The sequence below is a fragment of the Pseudophryne corroboree genome, chromosome 2 (assembly GCF_028390025.1).
Source record: "Pseudophryne corroboree isolate aPseCor3 chromosome 2, aPseCor3.hap2, whole genome shotgun sequence".
NCBI classification, from domain to species: Eukaryota; Metazoa; Chordata; class Amphibia; order Anura; family Myobatrachidae; genus Pseudophryne; species Pseudophryne corroboree.
The window spans coordinates 277298796-277310678 of NC_086445.1; positions in this window are offsets into that span (position 1 = coordinate 277298796).

Genomic DNA, 11883 nt, shown 5'->3' on the forward strand with positions numbered 1-11883 from the left:
CCTGAACAGGAATCGGAAAAGAGGCTTGGAACGCAACAAGGAAGCGGCATTCAGCCGCTGGTGGAACGCAAATGGATCTTAAACCCATTTATATAAAATATCCAGTTAAATCAAACCATAAATATTTTTAAATGTAATAGCACAGTCAGGATTAGATATTAGAGAGTATACAAGTATAATCATGAAGATAAAGTTATGTTTTAGAGCAATAATTGAAGCTCCATAGTAAAATAAAGACAGGAAGTGACATATGAGGGAAAGAGGTGTAAATAGAGCAGCCCTGAGACCCAGCCTTCATTGCCTAAAAGACTGCTGGAGTGAAAGGAACAGGAGAAAGGACTTCCACCAGAAGGTTAGTTAATGTTCAATTCTGCACTAGCACTAATTACTATAAAATAGTTTATAGTATATTTACAGTTTTGAACATTACTAAGTTTAAATGAGCACTAATTAAATTTAAACACTATAAAGGAATATATGCACTGTAATAAGTAATAAATAAATTTTAAATGAGCACTAATTAATTGTAAACTCTATAAAGGAATATATGCACTTTAATAAGTAATAAATTAATAAATATTATTGTAAAATAGGTCTTCACATTGATCGAACTCACAGCTAGTATAGATCGGTACTAAGAATAATGCATCTAGCGATATAATAGTAAGTATATGAAGTTAATATTTTTATCAGTTGTATTAAAATTAAAAATAAGGATAAATTATTTAGTAAATTCTATCTATCTGATAGATCTTCAACAGGTGTTTGAACAAATACACTAAAGGTGTCCCCGACATACAAAAAACATTAGAATGAATCAAGTTGTTTAAAGTGATTATTTATACTGGTAAGGTAGGCATTAAAATTAATCAGTACACCCACTAATGCACATTTTGTAACAGACAGGAGCAAATCAACCGACTGGTATTTGGGCTTGGGCTATTATTACCATCAGATTTAACCAGCAAGAGTTGCTAGACTTAAGTGAAGTAAGTAATATGGGGGTCCCATTGTTGGCCATCAGACTTATTAAGTACTAAGAGTGTAATATCTATTGGTAGTAATGTAAAATTATGTAATATCTATTGGTAGCAATGTGAAATTATGAGCAATGGATAAACAATATTGTTTTATACTTATTGACTGCTGTTAGGGAGTAGCCCTATGATATCTTGATATCTATGACCAGCTGTACATCAATTTGAATGTGGAAATTCATATTAACGGCTAGAGCAAATGCTATTAATTAGCCACCCGTAACGCCAATACATTGGTATTTCTTTATTGTTCGACTTTTTCCTCCTCTTCCTATTCATCTATATCAACTTTTAAAAAAACTTTATTTTCTGAGTCCTCATCATAAATGTATTATAAGTCATTGTAAATAGACAAATCAAATCTTTAAGAATGTTTATACGCTAGATAACTATACCATTTATTAATATGTAAACCAGAGAACCTGTATTTATGCATAAATATTACAATATTTGTTGAAAGTGTTTTGGGTTGAAAAGATGTTAAGTGAACTACTAATTGAGTAAATTGTTAGACTGAGTCTATACTGTGACAATCTATGTGTTGGGATAATTGTGACAATTTTTGTACTATGACAATTCATGTTTTGGTTTTTTTAAAAGACACTCCTGATGAAGTCAACACTGGTGAAACACGTTGGGTGATATGCAAGTTGTGTCTGAAGTTGACAGAAACCTTTGGCCCTAATAAGGCACACTGACAATGAAATAAATCAATGTATTAATGTACTGTAAGGACTGATAGTCAAACAAATTTTAAAGTTTTAATGTTTTTAAGAGATTGTTTCTAATAAATTGAATGATTAGTTAATGGTTTTATTAAGAAATCATTTATTGAAGAAAATTGGTTTCTAGCATAAGCTATACTATAGGCGCCTCTGTAGATACTTTTTGTTCTATTTCTATTTATAAGGTCCAAGTGCGGCAGAGGACAATCTGCAGGGTATACAGCAGCCTAATTTATAATCACATAAAATTATATTAAGAATAGTTTAGAGCGCAGTATCGGTAATAACAATATATATATATATATATATATACATATAGTGGGGATTGAAAGTTTGGGCACCCCAGGCAAAAATTCATTTTAATGTGCAAAAAGGAGCCAAGGAAAGATGGAAAAATCTCCAAAAGGCATCAAATTACAGATTAGACATTCTTATAACATGTCAAAAAAAGTTTGATTTTATTTCCATCATTTACACTATCAAAAGAACAGAAGACAAAAAATGGCGTCTGCAAAAGTTTGGGCACCCTGCAGAGTTAATACCTTGTACTGCTCCCTTTGGACAGCTGAGACCTGGCAGTGTCATGGATTGTTCTCAATCATCGTCTGGAAAGACCAGGTGATGTCAATCTCAAAGGTTTTAAAAGCCCAGACTCATCTGACCTTGCTCCAACAATCAGCACCATAGGTTCCTCTAAGCAGTTGTGCAGAACACTGAAACTGAGAATAGTTGACGCTCACAAAGAAGGAGAAGGCTATAAGAAGATAGCAAAGCATTATCAGATGCCCATATCCTCTGTTCAGAATGTAATTAAGAAATGGCAGTCATCAGGAACAGTGGAAGTTAAAGCAAGATCTAGAAGACCAAGAAAAATATCAGACAGAACAGCTCGCAGGATTGTGAGAAAAGCAAGTCAAAATCCACGTTTGACTGCATGATCCCTCCAGGAAGATCTGGCAGACACTGGAGTTGTGGTACACTATTCCACTATAAAGAGATACTTGTACAAATATGGACTTCATGGAAGTGTCCTCAGAAGAAAACCTCTTCTACGTCCTCACCTCAAAAATCAGTATTTGAAGTTTGCAAATGAACATATAGACAAGCCTGATGCATTTTGGAATAAAGTTCTGTGGACCGATGAGGTTAAAATAGAACTTTTTGGCCGCAATGAGCAAAGGTACGTTTGGAGAAGGAAGGGCACAGAATTTAATGAAAAGAACCTCTGTCCAACTGTTAAGCATGGGGGTGGATCAATCATGCTTTGGGATTGTATTGCAGCCAGTGGCACAGGGAACATTTCACGAGTAGAAGGAAAAATGGATTCAATAAGATTCCAGCAAATTTTGGACGCTAACTTGATGCCATCTGTGAAAAAGCTGAAGTTAAAGAGAGGCTGGCTTCTACAAATGGATAATGATCCTAAACACACCTCAAAATCCACGGTGGATTACATCAAGAGGCGTAAACTGAAGGTTTTGCCATGGCCTTCACAATCTCCTGACCTCAACATAATTGAAAATCTATGGATAGACCTTAAAAGAGCAGTGCGTCACAGACAGCCCAGGAATCTCAAAGAACTGGAAGACTTTTGTAAGAAAGAATGGGCGAAGATACCTCAAACAAGAATTGAAAGACTCTTGGCTGGCTACAAAAAGTGTTTACAAGCTGTGATACTTGCCAAAGGGGGCAGTACAAGGTAGTAACTCTGCAGGGTGCCCAAACTTTTGCAGACGCCATTTTTTGTTTTCTGTTCTTTTGAAAGTGTAAATGATGGAAATAAAATCAAACTTTTTTTGACATGTTATAAGAATGTCTAAGCTGTAATTTGATGCCTTTTGGAGATTTTTCCATCTTTCCTTGGCTTCTTTTTGCACATTAAAATGAATTTTTGCCTGGGGTGCCCAAACTTTCAATCCCCACTGTATGCACACATATACATATTTCAAATGCAGTACTAGCCAAATGAGATTGAATGAGTTTGTAAAATAAAGTGTCCCTGAATTATTATTCACAACAAGATTGTATCTTTTAAATAATAATAATAATGATTGTGTGTTTTATGTGTATGTATGTGTGTGTATATATATATATATATAATAGGAGAAAAGGATTTACCGGTAGGTATTAAAATCCTATTTTCTCTTACGTCCTAGAGGATGCTGGGGACTCCAAAAGGACCATGGGGTCTATACCAAAGCTCCAGACCGGGCGGGAGAGTGCGGACGACTCTGCAGCACCGATTGAGCAAACATGAGGTCCTCATCAGCCAGGGTATCAAACTTCTAGAACTTAGCAAAAGTAGCTGCTCGGCACAGCTGAAGTGCCGAGACCCCTCGGGCAGCCGTCCAAGATGAGCCCACCTTCCTGGTAGAATGGGCCTTTACTGACTTCGGCAACGGCAACCCAGCCGTAGAATGAGCATGCTGAATAGTATTACAAATCCAGCGTTCAATAATCTGCTTGGAAGCAGGATTTCCAATCTTGTTGGAAGCATACAGGACAAACAGAGCCTCCGTTTTCCTAACAAGAGCCGTTCTGGCGACTTAAATTTTCAAAGCTCTTACGACATCAAGAGATTTTGGCACTGCCACAGCATCCGTAGCCACAGGCACCACAATAGGTTGATTTATGTGAAACGAAGAAACCACCTTCGGCAGAAATTGTTGACGAGTCCTCAATACCGCTCTATCCACATGGAAAATCAAATATGGGCTCTTGTGAGACAAAGCCTCCAATTCTGACACCCGTCTGGCGGACGCCAAGGCCAAAAGCATGACCACTTTCCAAGTAAGAAACTTTAACTTAACCTTTCGCAAAGGTTCAAACCAGTGAGACATAAGAAATTGTAACACCACTTCAAGATCCCACGGTGCCACGGGTGGCACAAACAAAGGATGTATATGCAGAACTCCCTTCACGAAAGTCTGAACTTCAGGAAGGGCGGCCAATTCTTTTTGAAAGAAAATAGATAAAGCCGAAATCTGCACTTTGATGGAACCCAATTTCAGGCCTGCATCCACGCCTGCCTGCAAAAAATGGAGGAAACGACCCAGGTGAAACTCCTCCGCAGGAGCTTTTTTGGCTTCACACTACGACACATATTTTCTCCAAATACGGTGATAATGCTTCACCGTGACCTCCTTTCTAGCCTTAAGGAGAGTGGGGATGACTTCCCCGGGAATACCTTTACGAGCTAGGATTTGACGTTCAACCTCCACGCCGTCAAACGCAGCCGCGGTAAGTCCTGAAATACCCATGGCTCCTGCAGTAACAGGTCCTCTCTGAGAGGAAGCGGCCAAGGATCTTCTATGAGCAATTCCTGAAGATCCGGATACCAGGCCCTCCGTGGCCAATCTGGAACGACGAGTACTGCCGGAACCCTTGTTCGTCTTATGTTCCTCAACACTCTTGGAATGAGAGGAAGTGGAGGGAACACATACACCGTCTGAAACACCCACGGAGTTACCAGGGCGTCCACTGCACTGGCTTGGGGGTCCCTTGACCTGGAACAATACCTCGGAAGCTTCTTGTTGAGGCGAGACGCCATCATGTCTATTTGAGGAATTCCCCAACACCTTGTCACTTCTGCAAATACCTCTTGATGAAGGGCCCACTCTCCTGGATGGAGATCGTGTCTGCTGAGGAAGTCTGCTTCCCAGTTGTCCACACATGGAAGGAAGACTGCTGACAGAGCGCTCACGTGCTTTTCCGCCCAGCGGAGAACTCTTGTGGACTCCACCATTGCCGCTCTGCTCTTTGTTCCGCCCTGGCGATTTACGTACGCCACCGCTGTTATGTTGTCCGAATGAATCAGGACAGGCAGACCTTGAAGAAGGTTTTTCACTTGCAGAAGGCCGTTGTAAATGGTTCTTAACTCCAGAACATTTATGTGGAGACAAGATTCCTGGCTTGACCATTTTCCCTGGAAACTTCTTCCTTGTGTGACTGCACCCCATCCTCGGAGACTTGCATCCGTGGTCAGCAGGACCCAATCCTGGATTCCGAACCTGCATCCCTCTAGAAGGTGAGAACTGTGCAGCCACCACAGGAGAGAAATTCTGGTCCTGGAAGATAGACTTATTTTCCGGTGCATGTGCAGGTGAGACCCGGACCATTTGTTCAGCAGGTCCCACTGAAACACCCGGGCATGAAACCTGCCAAACGGAATGGCTTCATAAGCCGCAACCATCTTCCCTAGCACTCGAGTGCATTGATAAATCGACACTCTTGCCGGTTTCAGAATCTCCTTGACCATGGTCTGGATTTCCAGAGCTTTTTCCGCCGGAAGAAACACTCTCTGTAGTTCCGTGTCTAGGATCAAGAAGGGCAGCCGAGTTGTCGGGATCAACTGAGACTTTGGCAAATTTAGAATCCAACCATGATGTTGCAGAACCGTCAGGGAGAGTTCCACATTTCTTAGCAACTGCTCTTTTGTTCTCGCCTTTATCAGGAGATCGTCCAAGTACGGGATAATTGTGACAACCCGCTTGCGTAGGAGTACCATCATTTCCACCATCACTTTGGTAAAGACCCTCGGGCCATGGAAAGCCCAAACGTCAACGTCTGAAATTGGTAATGACAATCCTGCACCGCAAATCTCAGGAAGGCCTGATGAGGAGGATATATCGGGACATGTAAGTAGGCATCTTTTATGTCGACTGACGCCATAAAATCCCCCCCTTCTAGGCTGGAGATCACAGCTCAGAGATTCCATTTTGAACTTGAAAGTTTTCAAGTACAGATTGAGGGATATTAGGTTCAGGATCGGTCAAACCGAGCCGTCCGGCTTTGGCACGACAAAGAGTCTTGAATAGAACCCTTTCCCCCGTTGGGACGGGGGAACCGGGACAATGACTCCAGTTTGTACCCTTGGGACACTATGTCTAAGACCCAAGGATCTAGGCCCGATTGAAACCAGACCTGACTGAAGATTCGGATACAGGCCCCCACCAGCACGGTCTCCCATAGGGGAGCCCCAGCGTCATGCGGTGGACTTGGCAGATGGGGGGACTTTTGGTCCTGGGCGCCAGACACAGCAGGCGACCTTTTTCCCCTTCCTCTACCTTTTGAAGAGAGAAAGGACGAGCCCCTTCCTTTTTTGTATTTGTTAGGCCGAAAGGACTGCATCTGATAATGGGGCGCCTTTTTCTGTTGTGCGGGAACATAAGGAAGAAAATATGACTTACCCGCAGTAGCGGTAGACACCAGTTCAGCGAGGCCATCACCAAACAAGACACTACCTTTAAAAGGGAGAGCTTCCATAGCTTTCTTGGAGTCGGCATCAGCATTCCATTGATGAATCCACAGCGCCCTCCTGGCCGAGACTGCCATGGCATTGGCCCTTGATCCCAAGAGGCCAATATCCCTCGCCGCATCCTTTAGGTAAGCTGCAGCATCCCTAATATAACCAAGAGTCAAAAGAATGTTATCCTTAGCAAGGGTATCCATGTCAGATGCCAAATTATCAGCCCACTTAGCAATAGCACTACTCACCCATGCCGACGCCACGGTGAGGAGTGCACCCGTAGTGACATAAATGGCCTTTAATGTCGTTTCCTGCTTGCGATCCGCAGGATCCTTGAGGGCAGCCGTGTCAGGAGACGGAAGCGCCACTTTTTTGGACAGTCGGGACAGAGCCTTTTCCACATTGGGAGATGACTCCCACTTCTCCCTGTCGTCAGAGGGGAAAGGATATGCCATAAAAATTCTCTTGGGAATCTGCCACCTTTTGTCAGGCGACTCCCAAGTCTTTTCACAAAGAGCGTTCAGTTCATGAGAGGGGGGAAACTTCACCTCAGGCTTTTTCCCTTTAAATAAACAAACCCTTGTATCTGGAACAGGAGGTTCCTCAGAAATATGTAAAACATCTTTAATAGCCACAATCATGTACTGAATACTCTTTACCAATTTTGGATGTAAACTGGCTTTACTAAAGTCGACACTGGAATCAGAGTCCGTGTCGGTATCTGTATCTGCCATCTGGGTAAAGGAACGTTTCTGTGTCCCTGAGGGGGCCTGTACCTAAGACTAGGCGTCCTCCATGGATTTTCTCCACGTTTGTGACTGAGAATCAAATTTATCCAGCCTGTTAGACAATAATGCCACATTTGCATTCAATGTACTCAACATATTCACCCAATCAGCAGTCGGCTGTGCAGACAGAATCACTCCCAAATCCTTCTCTGCGCCCCCAGTAACTTCCTCCGGGGAGGAGCACTCAGCCTCAGACATGTCGACACATGGTACCGACACACACACACACTCACACTGGCAAAAGGGGACAGACCCACAGGGAAGCCTGTAGAGAGAACACAGAGGGAGTATGCCAGCTCACACCCCAGCGCCCATATACTACTAAAAAAATAATATATGATGTCTGCGCTGTTTTATATAGCACCAATTGCCTGTGCCCCCCCCCCCCCCCCCCCCCGTTTTGCTCCCTGTACTTGTAAGGAGAGTGGAGGTCCGGACCAGCATCTCTGCATGCACTGTGACGAGAGAAAATGGCGCTGGTAAGCTGTGCGGCTAAGCCACGCCCCCTCCCGGCGTACTGTAGTCCCGCTCAAATTTAAATTATTATACTGGCGGGGGTTCCATATATAGTGCCCGGGCACCTCTCATATGCGTTTTTGCCAGTGAAAACTCCAGTAACCTGCTGCCCAGGGCGCTCCCCCCAGCGCCCTGCAAATGCCGTTGGTGTGTATGTGTGGGAGCATGGAGCGCAGCGCGACCGCTACGCTGTACCTGCGTTACTGAAGTCTTCTGCCGTCACTGAAGTCTTCTGTTCTTCTAATACTCACCCGGCTTCTTTCTTCTGGCTTCTGTGAGGGGGTTGACGGCACGGCTCCGGAACAAGCAGCTAGGCGCTCCAAGTGATCGAACCCTCTAGAGCTAATGGTGTCCAGTAGCCGAGAAGCAGAGCCCTTAACTCAGAAGAAGTAGGTCTGACTTCTCTCCCCTCACTCCCACGAAGCAGAGAGCCTGTAGTCAACAGGTCTCTCTGAAAATAAAAAACCTAACATAAAGTCTTTCCAGAGAAACTCAGTAGAGCTCCCCTATTGTGTGTCCAGTCTCTCCTGGGCACAGAATCTAACTGAGGACTGGAGGAGGGGCATAGAGGGAGGAGCCAGTTCACACCCATTCAAAGTCTTATAGTGTGCCCATGTCTCCTGCGGATCCCGTCTATACCCCATGGTCCTTTGGGAGTCCCCAGCATCCTCTAGGACGTAAGATATATAGATATATATATAGATATATATTATATACACACACACACATACAGCGGGTAAAATAAGTATTGAACACGTCAACATTTTTTCTCAGTAAATATATTTGTAATGGGGCAAGGGGCAAGGCCACCCAGAATGTGTGGCACTGCCCCATAATACGATCACAATTCCATTGGGATTGCATTGTAAGGAAATGCAGGCAACATCATCAGGCCGCCCTGAAATCAGCCATGACATGCCTGCGTCTCCTGTTCTTCTCCGCCCCAATGCCATATTGTCGCCCCTGGACGTCCGTTGTCTGCCAATTACTATGTTATCACATCCTTCCAGGATGTGATCGTATAGTGAAGGGTCATGCACGCACACTGTAGCAGATGCGCGTGCGCAGACCCTCAGGACGCGGCCGTGCGTTTGAACAAAGCGGCTGTGTTCAGCTCTAAATAAGGCCCAGAGTATCCTCTGTCTCTCTCCATTAGGTCCTCTCTACCTGCTTTGTCTGCACCTATGACCCCCTGACTGAATGAGTAATCAATTACTTTGGAAGTCCAGATGCACCACATACACTGTGTATAGTGTTGTATAAAGTAAGTATAACATTGATTTCACATTATTTTCTTGTCTCCAACATCTTGTAGTGGAATTGCTGTTTACATTGAATGGTGTGTTATTGTTTTATTGCATGCTGTCTCACAGGTACTGTTAGTCATATGATGCTCACTACTAATAGGAATAAAATGATTGCAGGGAAAGCATACAATCCTTCCCTGCTTGTGGATAATATGGTTTCCTTACACTGTAAGTGTTCAGTGACATACAGACTGTTGTCACTCTGCACAATAAAACTTATTACACTGACTGGGATGTAGTTGATTTGCCGGCAGTCAGGATACCGATTGCTGGAATTCCGACCGGTGGCAATGCGGAATGTCGGCTAGCAGGAGCTATTCCCACTCATGGGTGTCCACGAGACCTATAGAGTGAGAATAGAACCGGTGGCGAGGATCCCAACCCCTCTTCTTGAAATCTCAGCTATGTTTGGTCTTGTTAGTAATATTGGCTGAATGATTAATGTGTATTGTGTCTATCACCTGTACTTGGAAAATACTTTGTGTGGTTGAACGTTATCACAGTGTAAATAATAGTGCAATGTTCACAACAGCGCCTAAAAAAAGTTTATTTATTTTTTTACTTTTAACTACATGGTGACAAAATCACTTTGTTTCAGACTACAGCACATTTTTGTACACTGCATCACATCATCAAATAAGCCCCAATGTGTGTTCTCTATTCAGTATTTGGCCTGTTTTGCTTTTAAGTCCATTAAAATTTTTACAGTACACAGCAAACACTTATAATTATGGTAAAACATGTGCATGCCGAAGTTGAAAGCAATATATTGATGTGCCCCAAAACAGTGCCCAATCATCAGAGCTGAGGCAGCATACAGCATCAGCGAACCCCACAGCAGAATTTGGGAAATGAACGGTGATGTTGCTCAACCTTCTGGAGGGCTGAGTTGGGGCATGCTCAGAATAGGTCCCTGCTCTTCTGCCTCAAGAGGGTTACCCTGCAGTGACAGTATCAGCCATAGGTGTGCGCAGGGGGGGTTCCTGGTGCGCACAGGCACCCCCTAATGTCCGGCACCCTGATCTCACATGCCTGATGCAGCAATCGCCGAGCAGGCTGATTACTGTCCCCTCTGCGCTGCACCCTGTCAGGAATGCATTACTGACCGGACACCTGGGTTAATCAAGGGTGCCACTGACACCGGCTTTCAAACTCCCGGCTCCACCTCCATGTACAAAAACAGCGTGATGTGATGTGATTACATCATGCTGCTCGCATGCCCACCTGTCATACCAGCCACACACACACCTCTCTCCTTCTATGCTATGCCAATGCCAGCCACTGATGAGGATCAGCATGCAGCCAGCGTTCCTCTTAGGAAGACAAATTCAATACTGGCAGGCGGTCGGCAGCAGCATTGACACGTCTCTTGTTTTTCCAGCAGCAGCAGCAGTACTAGTCTACGACTGTCAGTGTCAGTGAGTGACTGACTTGTAAGTAAGCTGCTGCAGCTTGCAGGGGAAAGAGAGGGGGAGCCAGACCAGGCTGAAGAGGAGCAGTGTAATTGCAGTGAGTGCCATCAGGGGTGTTTGTTTGGTGCACACCACATCTGACAATGTATCTGCATTATTAGGATTTGGTACAAGGGTGGATATTTTATATTGCGTTGACCGTCAATAGATGGTGCTAGACACGCCCCTCCAATGGTGCACCCCCTAATAAAATGTGCTGCGCACGCCTATGGTATCAGCCACTGTATCACACTGCTTAAATACATGATCATACGATTACTGACCAGTTGGGAACAATGAGGTATCTTGTGCTCGACAAAATGAGCGGAGTATCCCACTAATATACAGTTACAGTATATAAAAGTAGAAACCATCTGAAATAAATAAGACAGAAATATGGATGCATAGTTTGCACATAAATAAAAACAAGAAAACAATCAGGCGTGTGAAGTGCATTATCTAATAATTACTAATGCTGCATTGGCTGACTAATGAGGTATGAGGTAATAAATGAAGTGATATCACATGATCAGAACTATATGGGTGGCCTGAAAAAAGAAACTATATAGCGTACTTGCTGGAGAACTGTAAACATGACACGATGAGCCACAGGACTATAAATACAAGCTGAATGGACCAAAATCAAAGCCACATACCAGTCTATATAGTGTCACATGTATAATTAATTCAAATAAAATAAAATCATACAAAAGTCTGTTGCACAATTTTTGCTAAATATCTACCATATGCTCAATTCTAGAATTAACATGAGTATAGCAATAGGCATATTGGAATGAACCCAATAATCGTA